At 35.4% G+C, this 5,882-nt stretch overlaps 1 pseudogene; it reads right to left on the minus strand.

Annotated features, from left to right (window-relative positions):
- Positions 1–2,767: 2,767 nt before the first annotated feature.
- Positions 2,768–4,617, minus strand: LOC107956730 (TOM1-like protein 2; annotated as a pseudogene).
- Between the last annotated feature and the right edge of the window lie 1,265 nt (positions 4,618–5,882).

Consider the following 5,882-nt stretch of genomic DNA (forward strand, 5'->3'; position numbering starts at 1 on the left):
ATTGACTCAAGAGCTTATTAGCTCGAACTGAAGAAATTATATGAGTTGAACCACTCAATTTGATACCATTCACTTCTATAATTTCACCATCCAAACTTTGGACTGAAATTTTTTTTTTTGAAACTGTCCAAATTCACTCAATGCTCAGTCAACCAGTCCATTCCCAGAATCACATCGAAATCACCAAACGATATAATTAACAAATCAACAGGGAATGATCTATTCTAGATTTCCAATGGACACTGCCTACACACTTAATCAACGAGCACGATTTGTTCCAAAGGACTAGATACAACCATTGTAATTTTCAATAATTCAGATCTCAAATTCCTGATTTCACAAAGATGTAATTAATATAATAATAGAATGAACTAGGGTCAAACAAAGCATATAAAGGTGTTGAGAATAAAATAAGAATACCTAATACAACATCGATAGCATCACCCTCTTCACGGGTTCTAACCACATAGGCTTGTGTTGGGGCTCTAGCTTCTGATTGCTGAACATCTGATTCAGTCCCTCTTTTCTGACTTCCCTTCAATACAAAATCACCGCGAGGATTTCCCTAACCCCTAACAGCAAAAGCGAACCTCTGAGTGGTAATGGGAGAAGCATCATCAAAATGTTCTAGAGACCCACATCGGAAACATGCCCTGATCTTCCAAGGTGTCTGAGACTCTTTAGATCGCTTTGACTCAGGGTGCGAGCTAGATGTCCCAAATCACTTCCCAAAGGCTCGAGAAGGCCCAATATTTTTCTCAAGTCCCATGACCTACTCAACCATTTTCACATGTTCAGCCAAATTAAAAAATTATTTTAGCTTATAGGATGCTAATTGAACTCTGATCTCATCACACAATCCTCGTAGGAATCAATTACAACTCTTTTATTTGGATGTAATCAATTCTAAAGCATACTTGATGAGCCACAAAAATCTCGTTCATAATCAACCACCAACATAATAACCTTTCTTAGCATTATAAATTCATATTTTCTGTTTTCCAAATACAACTCACTAACATACTTCTTTTGGGATTTGGATTGGAAGAAGGTCCAAGTGATTTGATCAGCTGACACATGTTGGGTAGCTGTCACCCACTATTGATATGCCTCATTTTTCAAGAGGGACATAACGCATGTGACACACTTATGCAGAGAGCATTCAAGCTATTGTAGTCCGCGATCTGTTGATTTGAGCCAAGCCTCAGCTAACAAGGGATTCATGCATTTCAACCCTCTAAGTTCAGTCACCCATATTTACGTAACTCTTATATCGGACCTCGTCGAGTTGCGGCTATTGGTGCGACTTGCAGAGCAGCTCCTGCTACTCACTTAAAAACTTTTCGCAATTATGCGAAGCAGATTCTCACTATCCTGACCTTCCCAACAAGTTCTATCAGCCCTATTCTATTGAAGACTGAATGGATTTACGTCTGGTGTCTCAATTCCAAATCGATTCTCACCCATAATAGAGTTATCATTGTTGGAATTATCATCACCAACATTATTTCTCGATTCTTCAGAAATTTTTAGCTATAAAACAAACAAATCTTATAACCAACATCCAATCCTCGACTCAGACTCGACTCGACCTTGGCATGTACCTCTAGACTCAATTTCGGTCTCGATTTAGTCCAAGAATCAACTAAATCTATAACTCTGATACCACTAAATGTAACATTCCATTACCCGACCTAATCATCAAGTCCGAGCTACAAGGTTCCACATTCATTGTAGGAGCAACTGCGATCAATATTACACAATTCAACACCATTACACATTCAAGTATAAGTAAATCATGTGTATTAAACATTACATAATCATTTTTGGGTCTTAGGCAAGCTTACAAAAGCTCTTTTGCTAACTCGAGATAAAAATAAGACCACATTGTAAAGATTTCAAAGTTCTGGGTTGACGTCGCGACATTGAAGGTTCTTTATCGCGACGCAACTCTCTGACTTAAGCTCATCATAACTCTAGATATACGTCGTCGTAATGTAAATCCTTGATTGTTCCACATCATGACATAAGGAGTACGCTGTCGCGGCGTGACTCATTTTTTTCAAAAGGACTACTGTGAAACATGTTTGAAAGACCTGTAATAACACTTAACATCTCAATTTCAACAAAACCAACAATATACCAATAGCATTCAGACCAAAATATGCCAAAATGATACTTCAAAATAACATTAAGCAACCAAGTTCTAACTTCGACCATTTACGATACAAAAATCGGCTTAAAACCCTTGGTACATGCCATATACTAACCTAAAGAGAACTTTACAAACTTTTTTTAGTCGAAAAATCGTTCCTTTGATGCTTGAACTACTTCACAAGTTCCCAAGAATCACCTAAACTTGCGTACAGAGTAAACAAACTATATGCTGAGCAATAGGGCTCAGTGGTACATTTATGATTCAAGATAGCATTAACAATATGTTCCAAGGTAAGAAATTGAGAGAGAATTACTTTCATACTGAAAGTAAAAAATTATTTATGGTTCTGTGTTTGATTCATGATTGTTGAGCCCACACTCAAAATGATTTGTGGTATGATAATAGCGGAAAAGGTCATTCGGTTGAAAGCCGGGAACGTCAAGGATCCGTCTCACACAAAGTATAGGTACCTTTCAGGAAAAGTTTATTGCTATGACAGAAAAACCCTTTTTAAACTGGATTATTTCCAAAATTTTATACAAAGGAGTTGTATAGTGAATAGGACTAACATACTAACTGATTAACTAATTGTTTAACCAATTACAACAATTAAGTAATGATAGGCTAAGCAAACAGCTTATACCAGAAACTAACAACTTAACTGAAAACTAGTTATTAGTTACATTCACTAACAGGATTCAGCATCATTTGCTGAAGCGCTCATCTTGCGTTCATTATTGATGGAGGGGGAAGTGCTCGTCTTGGTTCTAGAGTTCCCCTTGGGCTGTGTTCTGGACTTTGAACCAGCTTCCAGTTCCTCAAATTTGGAAATTACCTGCTGAAGCTCATCATTCAAATTCAGTGCTTCAAACAGGATTCCATCATTACTAGTAGTGCTTTCTATGATCATCAGAATAACAAGCTGTGACTGCTTACACATTTCCAACATGCTCTCTGTCAGCTTGTCCTGCAATCCAACAAGAAATTTTCTAAGTTTTTCAGTTTCTTTTTGGTGTTTGTTTTCTTCCCTTTGTTGTATCATTCTAATTTTAGAAGGGATTGGCATTCAGGGAAATGCATTTAAGCCATTCCTAATAACCCGGATAATACTGGCCAACAAAAACACATTGGAAGAAACAAAAACCTTTGTGATGCTGTTAAGAAATAAATTTTTTTGTTATCATTAAATGATATAGTGCCAAATAAAGTTAGCAGCATAGCAAAAATTATTGGATACGGAGCAAGGTCTACTAAGTCCATGATTACAGTCAAACCAAGCTTTCATTCTAAAACAAGGGGAATTACCTTCGTGGGTTTTGGCTGTGTTTCCTTGCTCAGCATGCTAGAGAGTACCTCAAGGCTGTTCCGTGTTACTTTGAAAAGTTCCTTCTTAGGTTCAAGCGATAGCCTTCCATAATTACAGGCAAAATCACTGCCATGCAATCCTGTGCCATTGATAGGATAATTTTCAGAGGGAGCCAGTGGCTCTCCTATATAAGACTCCAAGGTATGGTGCAAGTGAGGTGAGTTCCCATTGTCTACCGGCTGGTGTGAACTTTCTTCCAAGTTCTGCTTTATGTTAAATTAGGATAAAAAGTAAGCAAAAACATGGCTAATAACTGTCTCAAAATGCAATTCATGTAGGCATATTGGAATGCTGGTAGTATCAGCAAAAATCAATTAAACAAAACAATATTTACCAGGATCCAATTGTTCTTGCAAATTCTTCAAGAAATACAGTAATGGGGAGATGTATATATGATTTAGTATGAGAAATATTATGACCAATTTCATTTTCTGTCATCAGAATGCCGTCACAGCAACATGTATTAGCGCATGTAAATATAGGAGCAACATGTATAAATGGAGTAGCAATTACCAGATAAGTTTGGCGAAACACAGGCAGGTAAGCAAGATGCTCGGACTGTCCCCAAGCATGAATCAACTACAAAGCACTTTTTCTATCGCCATGATGAGTGACCGGATTCTCAATCATCTTAACCATCTCTTCCAACACTTTCTCCGAGACCACTTTGGAAGCTACCTTCGCGCAATTCATCGTACAAGCTTCCAGCAACTCAAGACTCAACCTTTGGCTCGCAACATTTTTCCCGGATATCTTGCTTTTTATGGCCCTAACAATTTCGGTTCCGTTCAACTCTTCACTATTGATCATAGAACATATCCTCATGTTCATTCCCCAGTTGGCTTCTTCCAAGGTCTCAAATGTGGCTTGATCCACCATTTTCGATTCCGGTGTTGGGCCTTGTAGAATTTCCTTCATTTTCCCAATAAACATTTTACTAATTTGAGCTCCACTCGTTTTCAACTTCTCACCCCATTCAACCAGTTTGATTTTCTCCATTTTCTCCTTGTTTTCCTCACTGGTCAAATCAAATCTCCAATTCAAGCTATACTCTAAAAGGAAAGGAAATTAAAGTGAATGGGTAAATCAAGGGTCAAGGCTTGGGTTTGATCTTTGAACTCGATATTTTTTAAGGCAACTATGTTTGGCTCAGAATTCAACCTTCAATACCGTTGGTGCAACCTCAATAATTTTATTACTACTTTTAATTCGACACTTTCTATGTTTTGTAATTATATAATTTCGATCAAATAAAATAACTTCTCTTAGTATTGTTTATTCCTCACCAAAATTCGAATTTAAAATTCTACTTAAATAAGTTTTTAGCGTTCAAACTTGAATAATTTATTTTTTAATATTTTACTAATTAATATAACACATATACTATATAGGTTTTATATTGTACTAGATCCCCACAGCGGTAGTTTTTAAGATTTATTTGATAAAATTTTATATTTAAAATATTTTTTTAAATATTTTTTAAATAATATTTGTATGAATAAATGATAATTTTGAAAAAATATAGTCGGCTGAAATTAACATAACATCGAATATAAAATAAAAGTAGTTTACATTTTTTTATAGAAGCACTAAGTAGAATTCTTATATTTTAGTCGGACTTTTAAATAAAATTAATTAATAATAATTATTTTAAATTATTTTTATTAAATAAGAAAAATAAATTTATGGTAATTATTTATTCATAGTTTATTATTTATATAAATCTTTAAAGATATTTATATCTAATTGTTTAACATGTATATTTTCAGGCTTAATATAAAAAATGCGCCTTAAATTATACTCGTTTTCCCATAACTAATTTTTTTTTGGTCAAATTGAGTATCTAAAAAGTTTTGCTTTCACATTGGTACCTTTGTTAGTCAACCAGTAGTCAACCTTGGTCAATGATGACATGACTAATCACCAATCGACATGCGGCAAAAAAGGCAAATAAGCAAACCACCTCATTATTTGTATAAAATAATTCAAAAATATAAAAATTAAAATTAATTTTTTATTTTAAATTATTTATGTTAATATTAATTAAAAATAGTATTAAAAAAATTCCCCCAACTTCGTCCCTCTCTCCTCCCCCTCAACTCCTTTCCCCCACCACCACACTCTCATCTTTCTCCCTCTTCCTCACCATCCTTCCCCCTACACCGACCCTCACCCTCACCCTCTCCCTCTCCTCCAGCATCCCTTTCCTCTGCTAACCCGCGAAACCGCGAAAAGAAATCAAACAAAGGTAAGTCACCATAGAAAAGAAAAAGATAATAAATTTGGGAGAGAAAGAGAGAGATGAGAGATGAGCAAAACCAATTCTAAAATTGCATAATTATTTTTCCCCCATTAATG

This window comes from Gossypium hirsutum, chromosome D07 (genome assembly GCF_007990345.1).
Source record: "Gossypium hirsutum isolate 1008001.06 chromosome D07, Gossypium_hirsutum_v2.1, whole genome shotgun sequence".
Taxonomy (NCBI): domain Eukaryota; kingdom Viridiplantae; phylum Streptophyta; class Magnoliopsida; order Malvales; family Malvaceae; genus Gossypium; species Gossypium hirsutum.